This window comes from Musca autumnalis, unplaced genomic scaffold (genome assembly GCF_047663935.1).
Source record: "Musca autumnalis isolate F117 unplaced genomic scaffold, ASM4766393v1 scaffold_2, whole genome shotgun sequence".
Classification (NCBI taxonomy): Eukaryota; Metazoa; Arthropoda; class Insecta; order Diptera; family Muscidae; genus Musca; species Musca autumnalis.
Window position 1 is genome coordinate 111,207,813 of NW_027411755.1, and position 17,914 is coordinate 111,225,726.

Here is a 17,914-nt window from a genome sequence, read left to right on the forward strand (position 1 = left end):
GCGTGATGAAGTTTTTGCAAGAGACCCAGTAAGCCATAATGAATTAGCATTATATCTTTGTTTGTTGTTTTTGTAGAGCACTTAAGCAACAGTGAACAAAGATATAACGCCTCCATTTTGTTGCACAGTGTTATCTAATCTAATCTAAAAAATGTGTTCAGCTAGGTGAAAGGTACCACCTACGGGGCTATATCAAAGAGTTAACCTATCTTTAAATTTTTGGCGGAAAAGTTTTATAGCTGCAGGGAACTTCAAGAGTCAAATTGAGGGTAGTTTCATCAAAACAATGTAGGCCCTCAAAAATGGGCCCATGTTGACGAATTTTAGTGAAGAAATTTCGTGACCACTGAAAATTCCCGAAAATCGGGAGGTAAAGTTATATGGGGGGATATACCAAAACATGGACCTATATTGACGATTATTTTTAAATAGACAAACTTGTAGCTAAAATTCTCAAAATACCGATCATAACAGCTAGTTCGGTTAAAAATTGCAGCTAAAATTCTCAAAATACCGAAAATCCGGAGGTACCGTTATATGGGGGCTATACTAAAACATGGACCTATGTTGACGATGTTTCGTTGGAGATGTTTTATGACCACTGAGAACCTCAAATGGCAAATTACAGGTAGTTCAGTTGAAAATTTTAGCTAAAATTCTCAAAATACCGAAAATCGGAAGGTACCGATATATGGGGGCTATACCAAAACATGGACCTATGTTGACGATGTTTCGTGGAGATGTTTCATGACCACTGAGAACCTTAAATGTCAAATTACAGCTAGTTCGGTTAAAAATTGTAACTAAAATGCTCAAAATACCGAAAATCGGGAGGTACCCTTATATGGGGGCTATACCAAAACATGGACCTATGTTGACGATGTTTGGCGGAGATGTTTCATGACCACTGAGAACCTCAAATGTCAAATTGCAGATAGTTCGGTTACAAATTGTAGCTAAAATTCTCAAAATACCGAAAATCGGGAGGTACCGTTATATGGGGGCTATACCAAAACATGGACCTATGTTGACGATGTTTGGTGGAGATGTTTCTTGACCACTGAGAACCTCAAATGTCAAATTGCAGGTAGTTTGGTTAAAAATTGTGGCTGTAATTCTCAAAATACCGAAAATCGGGAAGTACCGTTATATGGGGACTATACCAAAACATGGACCTATGCCCATATCGTTTAGGATATAAGTTTGTTGATCATTAGGAACCGTAAGTGCCAAATTATAGCTAATTCGGTCTGCAAATGTGGCGAAGAACGTCAAAATACCTTAAATCCGGAGGTACCGTTATATGGGGGCTATACCAAAGAGTGGACCGATATAGCCCATCTTCGAACTTGACCTGCCTATGGAAAAAAGACCCTCGGGTGCAACATTTCAGCACTCTATCTCAATTATTGCGGACGCTAGAGTGATTACAACAGACGGACAGACGGACATGGCTAGATCGTCTTAGAATTTTATCCTGATCAAGAATATATATACTTTATAGGGTCGCAAATGATTAGTTCGATGTGTTACAAACAGAATGACAAACTTAATATACCCTCCATACTATGGTGGAGGGTATAAAAATATTGCAAAACTTAAAAAAAACATTTGAAGAAGATATAATTTTCGATAGAATTGGTATGGTTGGTAATGACATTTTTTGTGAAAATAAAAATTTTAAAAAGAGATTTGTTAGAAGGCGTTGAAAACGATTAGCTGCTATTCTACTCGCGAAAGACCACTACTTATTTTGAAGAAACGCGAAAATTGCTGATTTGCTTTCCTTTTTTATTTTCTTAAACATGGAAATTTGACAAAAGACGATTGATTTTCAACAGCATTGCCATATTGAAATTGCTAAATTCAGTTTAAATTTCCTTTGATTTTGTGCATTAAGAATGTGGATAATGCACGAATTGATTTGAATTAAGGCAGTTAATGCAAATTAACGCTGCCGTCTGTCTAGGGTATAATACACAAAATCAAACTGAATTTAGTAATATCAATATGGCAATGCTGTTGAAAATCATTTGTTTTTTGTCAAATGTCCATGTTTATGAAAACAAAAAAGGGAAGACAAATTCCACGTTTCTTTCAAATAAGTAGTGGTCTTTCGCGAATAGCATGTCAGCTAATTGTTTTTCGCGCCTTCTATCAAATCTATTTTAAAATTTTTATTTCCACAAACAATTCATTACCCACCATACCAATTCTATCGAAAACAATATTTTCTTCAAATGTTTCTTTACAGTTTTGTGACAGTTTTATAATACAGTAATTTCTGGTTACCTGCATCATTCATAGCTGCATTTTGCGTTTCCTGACCAAAAATAATTTTTAAGTCATCTATTCTCTAGATTCCTTTTAATATATTGTGTTTTAGTGCACATTCTATAGCTGCAGTTTAGACATAGCTATATCAACATTTTGGGGATTTTACTTAGATTTGGTACTAAAATTTGTATATATGTATCTGCACAAAAAAATTAAGTTTTTTTATGAACTCAAAACAAGCCACTCTGTTTTTGTATTCATATAAAGTGTACAAAACAAGGACAACATAAGAAAAGAGAACGCAAAGAAAAAAATGATAATGGTTTTCTCCAGAACTTGGAATGACCTTAACTTAGCTTTATGCGCGTATGTTATATTGAAGATATCTGCTTTGTTGCACAGGTAAGCGAATTAAAGCTTCCTGCATTTTGGACATTCCTGCACAATAAGTCGTGCAATTTCTGAATATGCAGGTAAGCAAAAAATACTGTATTAAAATAACTCAAAAATATCGCGATTAACTTAAATTTATCGTGGTGAGAATGTCAATGGTAGAAAGTATATTTGTTTCGCATATCTTGGCGAACTTTTGTAAAACTTTATGAAACGGTCTGCTGGGTACAAACAAACAACACAAACAGCTGTTTCATAAGTCCCAATTTACATTAGGCGAGTTTACTTGCGGCAATTGTCAGTTTGGGGCAGAGAGAGGTGAGTCATATGGTAACCCTTTGCCTCTCAGCCCCCTCTCTCACCTACAAACTGACAATTGCCGCAAGTGAACTCGCCTAATGTAAATTGGGACTTAATGCAGAAATTATCGTATTTCAGGCTGAAAAATTAATTAAAATTAAAAAATGTTTAATGCAAATTAACTCTGCCGTCTGTCTAGGACATAACCATCGATTTACAGTAAATGATGTGAATATTTAGCACGTTTTTATACATACAGTAATGGATCATTAGATAGCACAACAAGGATTGTAGGGGGTTTGAAGGTTTCAGTCGTATTTTCCACAAACTGCAATTCTGAGCTCACAATTACCTGTCAGATTGTCTGATTTAAGTACACTATGTATTTGGTATATCGAGAAACATTCCCAATGGAAAACAAGTGAGAAAAGGCTATAGTCGGTACGGGGCCGACTATGTGATACCCTACACCACTACCTCTGAATAATCTTTTCACTCGAAAACATTTCTTTTATGGAGATACGAAAGTTTTCACCTATCTGGCTTTTATACCAAATGACTTAAGGCGAACTGAACCAAAATAATTAATATTTAATTTTATATTTGACTACTGTCGACATCACCAACATCAATAGGCTTCTATCTCTGTGAGATAATTTCGTGATGATCCGATCAAAATTCCGACCTGTAGTGTGATTGCAGAAAAAGTGGAAAAAGGGATGCATTAACGACTATTGCGATATCTCTATTATTTGACTACCTACGCCAGCCTACTTTGCATAATTCAAAGATGGGATTTTCTACTTTCTTATTCAGGCTTTGCTTTTAGAACGTCCCCAACCAAAGGTGTGATATTCGTCATTATAACTAAAATAGCAAAAATGAAAATTTGGGTTTAATTTGCGACTATTGTAATATCTTCGTTGTTTGATCACCCAGGGAACCTACTTTACATCGTCAGAAAGGTGATATTTTCTACTTTCATTGTCAGGTTTTGCTTTTAGTATACCCCTTATAGAAGCTGATATATTAGCTTTGGAAAAAAACGTTGTCTTTTTATCCAAATAAAGTTTTTGCTCATTCCGACCCCTAAATATTATCCGACCATCATCAAAATCAATAGATTTCTTCCTCTGTGAGACCGTCATTAACCCTCGAAATTTCATGACGATCCGATCAAAATTGCGCCCAGTAGCGTGATTTCCAAAAAAATGGAAAAATGGGATGTATTATCGAATATTGCGATATCTCCGTTATTTGGTTACCTAAGCCGACCTAGTTTGCACCATTGTAAAGGTGGAATCTTCTACTTTCATAGTCAGGCTTTGCTTTTGGAAAGTCCCCAGCCAAAGCTGTGATATTCGTCATTATAACTAAAATCGCAAAAATGAGAAGTTGGGTTTTATTAGCGACTATTGTGATATCTTCGTTGTTAGACCACCTACGACATCCTACGGTACATTGTTGTAAAGGCGATATTTTATACTTTCATTGCCAGGTTTTGCTTTTTGTAGACCCCTTATAGACGCTGAGATATTTGCTTTGGAATAAAATGTTGACTTTTTCTCCAAATAAAGTTTTTGCTCATTCCGACCCCTAAATATTATCCGACCATCATCAAAATCAATAGATTTCTTCCTCTGTGAGACCGTCATTAACCCTCGAAATTTCATGACGATCCGATCAAAATTGCGCCCAGTAGCGTGATTTCCAAAAAATGGAAAAATGGGATGTATTATCGAATATTGCGATATCTCCGTTATTTGGTCACCTACGCCGACCTAGTTTGCATCATTGTAAAGATGGAATCTTCTAATTTCATGGTAAGGCTTTGCTTTTGGAAAGTATCCAACCAAAGCTGTGATATTCGTCATTATAACTAAAATAGCAAAAATGAAAATTTGGGTTTAATTTGCGACTATTATAATATCTTCGTTGTTTGATCACCCACGGGAACCTACTTTACATCGTCAGAAAGGTGATATTTCCTGCTTTCATTGACAGGTTTTGCTTTTGGTATACCCCATATAGAAGCTGAGATATTCGCTTTGGAAAAAAACGTTGTATTTTTATCCACAAAATTTTTTTGCCCATTCCGACCCCTAAATATTATCCGACCATCACCAAAATCAATAGGCTTCTTCCCCTCCGGGACCCCCATCAACCCCCAAAATTTCGTGACGATGCGATCAAAATTGCGACCTGTAGCGTGATTACAAGGTTTAGATGGACGGACGGACTGACGGACGGACACACATAGCCAGATCGACTCAGCTCGTCGAGACATTCATTTTGATATATATAAGTATGGGTCTACGACCATTATTTCGATGCGTTACAAACTTTTTGGCCAAAACCAACTTATAATACCCTCCCCACATAGTGGTGTAGGGTATAATGAAAACTACCCAGTTTTTTTGTTAATTTTATTTCTTTATTGAAATGTTGTTTTTCTTTTTTTCTTGTAAAATAAGAATGTAAAGGCCTCGGTAAATAAGCGGTTGGCGCCATGTTATCTTAGAGTAAACCTTCTTTATGAGGATTTATTTGATGACACAATGGATGTATGCATTCTTTGGGCCTATTTCCACTTTGAAATTATTGTTAATTAAACATTTCTTCATTTAAAGTGGGTTCTGTCCGGTTTTCCTTCTTTCCTATTGAAAAGGATATGGAGTCCTTAGAGGATTCAGCATTTTTCAACCAAAATTTGTTCAAATATTTCATCATTTCGCATTTGGATTCCTATTTTTGTTACTTTTTATTGCATACAATACTATTTCCCGCCGGAATGCGAACATTGTGGTAAATATTTATGGGTAAAACCGATGAAAGTAGGCTATCGAATTTCTCTTTGGATAAGTCAAGGAGTAAGGTCCTGTACTCCAGATTTTGTTAGGAAGGTGGTAGGGGTAAGATTCGATAATACCAGCTAATAGTCCATTGTATTATTTTCAACAATATTTCACATGCAAAATTAATACCAGTTCATTATTTCCGATTATAACTGAAGTGTATCTATTATTATGAGCAGCAAATCTACTGCCCTTAGTGGAGACATAACCTAAACTTTATTAATTTCCAATGAAACTTACGTTGGTTGTTGATTGCTATACTTGTATGACATCGAGGTATAAGAAAAAGCATATTCTCAATTTCTTTAAATAAATATAACCTTTTTTTGAACTTTCAAGAAAAATGTACAAAGTGTATCTATCATTTTGAACAAGTGCGTATATAAATTTATTTCATATATTATACAAATTAAAAGTGGTTTGCGGGACCTTTTTTAAAATTTAAATGGAATAAAAGTTATTTTAGTCGTTAATAGGCAAAAGACTATCCATTCGTGCAACAGGAAACAATTTTTTGTGATTTTTTTTTCATTTCATAGAATCTTTTCAAGAAAAAACATTTTTCAAAGTGGTTTGTGCGGAACCTTTTTTTATAACGAAATGGAATGAATGTTATTCATTCATTCTCACTACAGGAAATCATTTTTTAGAAAAAATGTCTTAACCCTAATAACATAAATGTATGTGGGGAGGGTATTATAAGTTGGTTTTGGCCAAAAAGTTTGTAACGCATCTAAATAATGGTCGTAGACCCATACTTATATATACCAAAAGGAATGTCTCGACGACCTGAGTCGATCTGGCTATGCGTGTCCGTCCGTCAGTCCGTCCGTCCGTCTGTCCATATAAACCTTGTAATCACGCTGCAATTTTGATAGGATCGTCTCCAAATTTTGGGTGTTGATGAGGGTTCCAGAGCGGAAGAAGCCTATTGATTTTGGTGATGGTCGGATAATATTTAGGGGTCGGAATGGGCAAAAAACTTATTTGGAGAAAAAGTAAACGTTTTATTTCAAAGCGTATATCTCCGCATCTATAAGGGGTATATCAAAAGCAAAACCTGCCAATGATAAAAATAGAAAAATATCACCTTCACAACGATGTGAAGTAGGTTGTCATAGGTGGTCAAACAACAGAGATATCGCAATAGTCGCTAATACAACCCAACTTTTAATTTTTGCGATTTTGATTATAATGACGAATATCACAGCTTTGGTTGGGGAGCTACCAAAAGCAAATCCTGACTATGAAAGTAGAACATCCCACCTTTACAATGATGTAAAGTAGGTGGCCAAATAACGGAGATATTACAATAGTCGGTAATACGTCCCATTTTTCAATTTTTTTCCGAAATCGCGCTACAGGTCGCAATTTTGATCGGATCGTCACGAAATTTTGGGGGTTAATGGGGGTCCCACAGAGGAAGAAGTCTATTAATTTTGATGATGGTCGGATAATATTCAGGGGTCGGAATGGACAAAAACTCATTTCGAGAAAAGGTTAACTTTTTATTTCAAAGCCAATATCTCTGTTTCTTTAAGAGGTATATCAAAAGCAAAACCTGACAAGGAAAGTAGAAAATATCACCTTTACAACGATGTAAAGTAGGTTGTCGTAGGTGGTCAAACAAGAGAGATATTCTAATAGTCGGTAATGCATCACATTTTCCGATTTTTTGTAATCACGCTACAGGTCGAAATTTTGATCGGATCGTCACGATTTTTTTGGGAGTTGATGCGGGTCCCACAGAGGAAGAAGCCTATTAAATTTGGTGATGGTCGGATAATATTCAGGAGTCCGAACAAGCAAAATGCTTATGTGGAGAAAAGTCAACGTTTTTTCCTTATGTGAATATCTCCGCTTCTGGTAGGTGTATTTCAAAAGGAAAGCCCGTCAATGGAAGAAGAAAAGATCTCCTTTATATTGATGCAAAGTATGTTGGTGTAAGTGGGCAAACAACCGAGATGTCGCAAAAGTCAGTAATATATCAAATTTTTCCATTTTTTGTAATCACGCTACAGGTTGGAATTTTGATCGGAGAGTCACGAAATTTCGGGGGTTGGTGGGGGCCCCACAGATGAAGACGCCTATTGATTTTGGTGATAGTCGTATAATATTTAGGGGTCGGAATGGGGAAAAACTCATGTGGAGACAAATTCAAAATTAATTCTTTGTGAATATATCGTTTTCTAGTAGGGGTATTCCAACGGCAAAGCCTGTCAATGGAAGAAGAAAATATTACCTTTACATTGGTGTAAAATAGCTTGGCGATGGTGGTCAAACAAGAGAGATACCACAATAGCCGGTAATGCATCCAATTCTTCCATTTTTTGCAATCACGCAATAGGTCGCAGTTTCGATCGGATGGTCACGAAATTTTGGTTGCTTAAGGGGGTCCCAGAGAGAAAGAGTCATATTATATTTGATGGTAGTCGGATTATATTCCCTAAAAGAAATGTTTACCAGTGAAAAGCTTATGCACAGGGGTAGTGGTGTAGGATATCACATGTTCGGTCCCGTCCCGTCTATAGCCTTTGCTCACTTGTTTTTTAATGAAAAAGTGGACTAAAACATAGAGTTATACAGAAGAATTCGGTTATACGAAGCTACGCTCATAACGAACAACGTTGTTTGTTCCCATAGAATGTTTCTTAATATTTGCACGCTCATCCAACTTATTAAAAAGACCTGCTTCTGAGCACAAGCCGATAGCGACGAATTTTATGACTGTTTAAAATATATTAATAAATAATATTTAAAAGTAAGCTAAAATAAGAATTTTACAGAAGAACGCGTTTATAACGAACGCCGGATATATTGAACAAATGTTGTTCCAACTTAATTAATGAACGCGGTTAGGATGAAAACACGGTTAAGCGAACTAAAATGTTGATCAGCCAAAAAAATTTTGTAAACATTAATATGTTTAAAATGCTGATTCATGAAAAAACTTTATAAAACATTATACGTTTAAAAGAACCAAATAAATCGTGTAAACATGATCCCTTTTTAGAACGTATTACAGCTATAATTAACAAAAATGTTGACAACGACACGTCTGTCATTTTTACAACACAAAGTGAATATTTTTTAAAGACAATGTTTTTAATATATCCTTCACCAAACAAAAAAAAACATATTTTTCTGCAAGGAGGGCAACTACAAAAAGTGAAATAATTAAAAACAAACGCAAAAGTGGCAACTTGGTATATTTTGTAGTTTATTCAGAACCATTTTCTGAAGATATTTCCGGTGGTAGACTTTCAGCCAAAGTCAGACAAATTTGAAAAAGTCTAAAATATAAAACTATAATTTTGTAAAAAAAATCTTAGGTCATATCGACCTATATCATGTAGACGTATTTTGTTTTTAATATAATAAATATATTGCCTTCGAAATTTTGATATTGACTTCAAATCATACCGCGACTTTTACATATTTTTGAAAACAAATTGCATATACCTATATTTTGACATGTTCTTTCTTCAATTCAAATTGGAAAACTCGCGTTAAAATTAAGTGTAAAAATCTACTTTTTGCCTAAAAACCTGTCCAAATTATCTATAGTGGACAGATGTATTGCAAACAAAAAAATATGGTAGGTATATTTTGTGATATCTTGTTTACCTTTTGTGGTATCAAAATGTATTTTATATCGTTATAAAACAACTACCGAAGAACTACTAATAATGTGTAAGGAAAAAGTAATTACAAATGTCAATATATTCATATTATGGAATATGTAGAGGGTGGGGCGCCTACGCCATGATGGGGGTGTGGTGGATTAATGTGAGAAATTTGTCAGGTTTAACTTAAATCCTTTATGCCATAGCTATGCCACACTACTTCAATTAACTGCTAGAATCTGTTTCTTTTTATGAACTTTAGAATTATTACTGGATAATCAACAGTAGGAAAGATGTTTATTTTTTGCCTGGGTTGAAGCGAAGCTTAAAACTTACACTGAAAGAAAAATGCTTAGTTGTGTCAATGAACGGGTTTCATTGATTATTTTTCATTGATGCTATGAAATGATACATTAATACAATGAAATGTTTCGTTCATGCTATGAAACCTTACGTTACCTAAAATTTAAAGAATTTTGGTTTCATTGTATAAACGAAACGGATTTCATTGATGTAATGAAACTTTTTGTTTCAGCAATTGGTTTGATGTACATATGCTATGTTCCTTTACTTTTTAATAGTAAAAGTAGCAAAAGAGGGAGCTGTCAAAGTTGCTCTCAGGTAACAAGTTTTGCACAAAAGTAAAGGAACGGAAAAATAGTAGATCTGGCAGAAATGTCAAAAAAAAAATTGCTGCTTAAAAAAGAACAAACAAAATCAATTTCAGTGCTTTTTACTTCACTGGTTTAAATTTTTTATTATTTATATTTATTTTATTTCTTTTTATTTTGCTTTGACAGTGCGCGTTGTTTTTCCTTTTTCTATTGCCTTAATTGTCAAATCTGCAGTTTGACAGATTTTCCACTTTTTACACCACGAAATTTGTCGAGCAGAAAGTAGTAAAAGAGAAAGTCTGCTTCAAGTTTTACTTTTTGGGGTTAAGGAACGTTTTCCGAGTTGAAATGGTAAAGCTGGTAAAACTTGAAGAAACTTTAACGTAAAGGAACAAAGCTATACATATTCATTCTCATTAAAATATGTTTGTCTATATTTTTTTCTACTCGTGTATCAACACTGATTCTGTCTGAGGAGGAATGTTATTCTCAGTTGTTCTTTGTTATTTACTGCATTGTTGCTATGCAGTAAATTCCAGCTGTGTGGCGTGAATGTGCGCGTTTGTGTTAATAAGCAGAAAACACGATTAGGCAAAACTACCCTTCTCTTTGTCACAACAATAAGCGTTAAATTAAGTTCATCAGCAAAATTTCAAGAACATGCTTTTAGTTATCATCAGAACACCACCGAGTGTGGATGAATAAACAAGTGTGTTCTTACGTCTGATGTTTTGAACTTTGAAAGGAGAGAAGGTACCTATGCAGTGTAGAATGTGAAAATAAAATGTAAATATTGTGTAAAATATTTCTTGTAGTTTTTATGTGTTCAGTTGTTCTTTTAAGTGAGCTTTCATTTACATATATTGTTTTTTCTTTGTAATGGAGACAAGCAATCGAAAATCTAAATATGAGTGGAATGCCGGAGACTGTCCGTAGTGGATTAAGCACTATTCCTTTAAGAAACAAAATGTTGTATCCCAACATCATTGAAATCCACAGGAGATGACTCAGCGGCAAAAGTTAAAGGTAAGTTATTGTTTAGAAAACCAGTTAATATGTAAACAATTTGTTAATTCTTTCAATTTTACTTGCAGATGACAACGCCCAGTGGTATCATTAATGTCGATAATAACTGAAGAGTTAAAAATTACGTGTTGTATCCTTGGCCAAAAGTATTTACAATAAAATAAATTAAACATATTTAGCATTGACTTTATTTTGTTTCATTATGTGAGTATGAAATGACTTCATAACATAAATGAAATCTTACGTTACATCAATGAAATGTGTCATTGATTTTGAACCAACGTAAGGCTTCATTGCATTAATGAAAGTATTTTATTGCATTAATGAAAGTATTTCATTGCATTAATGAAAGTATTTCATTGCATTAATGAAAATATTTCATTGAATTAATGAAGACATTTCATTGCATTAATGCAGAAGTTTCATTACATAAATGAAATTATTTCATTGCACTACTGTAGAAGTTTCATTGTATTAAATAAGAAATTCATTGTATCAATGAAGAAGTTCCATTGCATTAATGAACAAATTCATTAATTTTACTTCAATGAAACTTTTTTCGTTTATTCAATGAAGCTTTACGTTGGTTCAAAATCAATGACAAGTTTCATTGATGGAACGTAAGACTTCCTTTATGTTATGAAGCTTTTTCTTTCAGTGTATAGTCAACATATGCTAATATTTTTACCAAAAATAATATTTGTAAAAACGTTAACAATGTCTATATGAGAACATTTTGAACAAAAATGTGGCGAAGGCGCCCCATGTTACCCAAAGTGAGAACATAAAAAAACTTATAGTGTAATGTACCCATAAGATTGGACAAAAATAAAAGACATCTGAAATTTATTAAACTATGTAGAAGTAGTAGGTAAGACCGAATAATGAAAAATACGAAGTTTGGTTCGGACATGGATATACATTGACTTCATACACATGTTTCAACGAATTTGCTTAAAAATACATAATTTTGATCGGATTCCATTCAAATTCAGAATATAAAGGGTTGTCGTCAAGTTGATAGTGTGCATGTGTGTATATTTTAACGATGTAGTTATAATTCTCGATATAAATCACATGATTTGTTTTACCAATTTTTTGTATTTCGATTTTATTAATATTTAATTTTACGTAAGATGGTTATTGACTTTAACACATTAACTTAAGTATATTTCAAAATATTGTATTGCAATATACAGAGAGCGTCAAAATAAAAGTTAGACCTCTCAACAATTTTGTAATTGCATTATTTCATCGACATAGCGATATACCAAAGTTCCATTAGGTAATAAATGAAGCATATCAACATAACCCAAAATTTACACTTTTGCCTATTAACAAAATAAAGACATATTTTGGCTTTCGAACTTTTTGTCATCCTATTGGAGCCTGCAAGCTTGAAATCAAGAGGCCCCTGTTTAACTTTTTGTCGAATTTTTTCCTTTAATGGATTTGAATCCTAGAGAGTTTAACGGACGATCCTAAATACATAGGAGTCAAATATAGCAACATGTTATTCATAAATAACGTCTAACGCTTCAGAACCCTGCCTATATATGTATTATATACACCTTTGGAATTAGCCCCATTCCTATACCCTAGGGTCTTTAATATCGAGTAAATATGAGTGAAAGATATACTTCTCATATCCCTGAGTCTAAACAATTAATTTATTAGTAAAGAAAGAAAGAGAAGACTAGTTTCGATCCTCGCCACAGGATCTCATCAGTTCCCTTGTTTCTTGTTTGTGGATATTCTCCGACGAAGTAATTTTTCAATAACTTCTTCAACAAACAACTTTATATACCCAAACATCAATCGTTGGCTCGAAATATAAGAGCGACCAAAGAAGAAATGTCAATGAGAAGTTTTTCCTTGGCATCCCCATATAACCCCAACGAAAGTCACGGTACGCCTGAACCAAATTTAAATGAATGAAGCTTACACCGGGGAAATTTTTGCGGATTCTGTAACTACAATGTTCATAGATGAAAATAAAAAAAAACATTTTTGTCTTATTAGGACGAAAGTAATTATTTATGTTGATGAGAATATTGTTTGCCTTGTTAATACGATTTTTGTTGTTGAGAATTGTTTGGCTGTAGGCTTTTCATAAATAAAAATCCAATTTTCTGATTTTGAAGCTTTATTTTCCAATATTTCGATTGGACTCTCCAATCATCTTCAGGGAACTACAAATATTTTTAACAGGTTAACAACAATTATTTATGAAAGTTTTTAATTAATTGAATTAATCGAGCTAACATGACCTACATAAGTAGTTTTGTATTGAAAAGGTGAATTCTAGCGAAGTCCAATACACTACGATCGTTTCTCTGGTGGTTTATTTCAGCACATCAGGCATATCGGATATGAATGGCTAGAAGACAAAGGCTGGTTTTGATAACTTCTTTTTATACAAACAATTGGCTGTTCCAGTACTGCAAGAATCTAGTAATTTTTATTATTTTTTCGATAACATAAAGGAAAAATTGTTATCGTAGTAAGAAGTAGTAGCTTATTGCAGGTTCTGGAATAGAGCAATTATTTCAAATTTTCAGATATGAAGTACTTTTGATGCCTTTTTCTTATCAAGTCAACCTAATGTCCTGTCTAGAATCATTTCTCAATACATACACATTAGGGTTATGACTTTTTGACATTTTTCCTCAAAAATGATTTCCTGTAGCAGGGATGAATGAACTTTTGCCTATTAATCACTATACTATCGTTTATTCCATTGAAATATAAAAAAAGTTCACGCACAAATCGATTTTAAAAAAATAATTTTTTGAAAAAATATATGAAATGAAAAAAATTTTTTTTTTCAAAAAATTATTTTTTGTTGCACGAATGAATAAATATAAGCCTACTAATAACTATAATAACGTTTATTTCATTCAAATATTAAAAAAGTCGCGGAAAAAGTCACTTTGAAAAAATTTAAATTTTTTTGTTTTTTGTTAAAAAATTATATTTTTGAATAAAAGCGTTTACGACATTTTTACGATTCTCAGAATTGAAGAAAAATAGTGAGAAATAAATTTTATGTCATTTTAATTATCTCATGTGGCTCTAAAGTTTATTTTCAATTATATATCTGTTTTCAGTGACTTCAAAAAATTGTCCATAATTTTGATAAATTCAAATTTTAAAATCATTTTGTGCGTGAGGTTTTTTCACCGAATCACCTTATAATTAAGATTTTATGTAATCTTATGGCAAAACTCATCACGCTATGATACAGGGATATGAGGTTGTAAAAAAGTCATAACCCTTATACACATGTACAAATCGATACTTTTGACTGTGACTCACTGTACATATCGCTCATTTACTCAAGGTGTGTCACATCTTAGAAAATAAGGTTTTGAGAAAAACTAAATGGAAAATGCATTTGTTCTTGTTTTTATTCTATATTGTTACTTGCCAGTTGTTTATGGCGAAAACCAAAAATCCTTTGCAATTCCATTTGAAATAAATTAAAAAAATTTTTTGCGAGCACATCTACAATTTTTGGGCTTAAATGTCGTTTAGAGGCACCTCTCGGATCGGGCTGAAATTTTTACATTAGATAGCCCTTGGCATCCTGAATACAACGATATATAATTTTCCGGGGGGAAGTCCATCCTTCCCGGGTCTTGCCATTTTACAATTCTAACATGGGCAATATGGGCATCGTTTTAAAGCTTATGGAGAGTACTTTTATGCACGCTACCTATTTTTACACCTTTTTATAGGAGAATGTATTAAATTCCTGTTCAAAGCCGGGTACTTAGGCAACTTTAAATTTACAAGAAAGTTTTGTTTGCGTAGCCCTGTCATTGTCCATAGGAGAAAGTCTTAAATACTTAAGAACACCTTCAATTTAAAAGAGAGTTTTGATCGCGTAGCCCACTTTTGTCAATGTCCATAGGAGAAAGTCTTAAATCCCCGTCCGAAGGCCGGCTACTTAGGAACACTTTCAATTTAAAAGAGAGTTTTGATCGCGTACCCCACATTTGTCCCTGTCCATAGGAGAAAGTTTTATATCCCCGGCCGAAGGCCGGCTACTTAAAAACACTTTCAATTTAAAAGAGAGTTTTGATCGCGTAGCCCCCTTTTGTCCCTGTCCATAGGAGAAAGTCTTAAATCTTAAAAGAGAATTTTGATCGTGTAGCCCAATAATAACTTAATTATTATTAGAAAATCTAATTACCATTATTAATTATTGGTGGCATTGGAAAGTACTCTTCGTGAGCTTTAAAACGAGGTTTTAAAAATAATGGTGATAAAAGTAAAAACGTCAAGACACATATCTCGGGAAGTACGGACTTCCCCACGGAAAGCTATATATAGTTGTGTTCAGTGCTCCAAGGGCTATCTACTGCAAAAATGTCAGCCCGATCCCAGAGGTGCCCATAAACAACATAAAGGTGTTACAAGTACGAAATTTCCGAAATGTCAAGACCCATATCTCGGGAAGTATGGACTTCCCCCCGGAAAATTATATATCGTTGTGTTCAGGGTCCCAAGGGCTACCTATGGTAAAATTTTCAGCCCGATCCAAGAGGTGTCCATAAACAACCTATAGGTGTTAAAGTACGAAATTTCCGAAATGTCAAGACCCATATCTCGGGAAGTATGGACTTCCCCCGGAAAATTATATATGGTTGGAATCAGGGTCCCAAGGGCTACGTATGGTAAAAATTTCGGACCGATCCGAGAGGTGCCCCTAAACGACACTTGTTCCAAAAAATATTTAAAAATATCTTATTTGTTGTTATGAGAAAATGTATGCATAAATCGGTAACAGCATTCCATATCTATTCGTAGATGTTTAAATAGTTATTAAATTTATTATTATTTTCGCGGAAAATCAACAAATAATACAAAAAATTTGAAGAAAATCCAAATTATCCTGTCCCAGAGTAAGTACAAACCCTCAAAAAATAAATTAAAAAATATATGCGGAATCTGGACAATGCGTAGAAAAATATGATACCCAATTTATAGAGATTGGGTACATAAATTGCATATTATAGCAACAACAAAAGAGAAAAACTTATTATTGGAAAATATTGTTGCAAATATATTTTTTGGTTTGATTCGAAAAATTAGAAAAAAATATTTGGGAGTTCTCCAACTATTTCGCTAAAACCCCATACAATAATTACTGTGTACTGCAAAAACTTCATCAAGAAATATGGTTTACCATTGTGAAAGCTTATTTGCTTATTGTGATAACTTATAAGGATAGGAAATTAAGAGTAATATTGAAATTACAATCATTCAAAAAATGTGGAAATTAAAAAGCCTATTATTTGCGAATTAGTTAAAATCAGTTGATGCTCATCCGTTTTTGAATACAGCGAATCAATCTCTTTCAATATTTATGCATTAGAGTTATGACTTTTTTACAACCTCATATCCCTGTATCATAGCGTGATGAGTTTTGCCATAAGATTACATAAAATCATAATTATAAGGTGATTCGGTGAAAAAACCTCACGAACAAAATGATTTTAAAATTTGAATTTATCAAAATTATGGACAATTTTTTGAAGTCACTGTAAGCAGATATACAATTGAAAATAAACTTTAGAGTCACATGAGATAATTAAACTGACATAACATTTATTTCTCACTAATTTTCTTCAAATTTTGAGAATCGTAAAAATGTCGTAAACGCTTTTATTTAAAGATATAATTTTTTAACAAAAAACAAAAAATTTAAAATTTTTTCAAAGTGGTTTGTGCATGACCTTTTCCAATATTTGAATGAAATAAACATTATATAAGTTATTAGTAGGCTTATATTTATTCTTTCGTGCAACAAAAAATATTTTTTGAAAAAAAATTTTTTTTCATTTCATACATTTTTTCAAAAAATTATATTTTTAAAATTGATTTGCGCGTGAACTTTTATTATATTTCAATGGAATAATCGATAGCGTAGTAATTACACTGTGAACCGAAATTTTGGGGGGGTGGAAAATTCCTATTGGAGATGAAAACCCTTGGTGAGTATATACAGAACCCCGAAGGACAGATTCGCCGTGAGTCGATCTTTCACGATATGGCGTGATGAAGTTTTTGCTAGAGACCCTGTAAGCCATCAGGAATTAGCGTTATATCTTTGTCCACTGTTGCTTTAGCTTATTTTTGATATGACATGTCTTCAGTCAAATCGAATGAGGATTATTTTCGTAGAGCACTTCGACCTTCTAACTCGCTTCCTTCAATGTCCTTTTCCTCCTTTATTTTAAGAGCCGCTATAAAAGTACCACAAGATGACGTTTTTCAACTTCGAAATGTTCAGCAAAAATGTCGGCCAGAGAATTTTAGGTACGGCTCTCATTGACAACAAATCGATGTTGTCGCGTTTTCGTGGTCGTTTTGTGCATTTACCCCTGTTTGCTCAGAAAAAACTGTGTTTTGTGTTTTTGTATGTTCTTTAACGAATATATATATTTCGATGCTTCACTCAGCGGTCAAAGTGTGCCGCCAGTTGCATCACACAATGCAAAAACCTTAAAGTGGGTAAAAATAGCGCAATTTGCATACGATTTTGATGCGCAACCGGCTTCAGTAGCACCCATCAAAAATACGCAAAATATACCTATTTCAAATAGATTCTTCAAGAACCGCGGACGTGCCTCCACATTCTATTTTTGGTACCAAACCCAAATTACTCGCGAATCTCTGTAATTTATGACACGCGTTTTCGCACATCTTATAATCGCGTATAAAGGATTCCATTTAAAGAAAATCGCGGTTTAGTACGCGGATTTGTCAAAATAAATTTTTGCTGATTTTCCTATTTTCAGGGTATCTATATCCG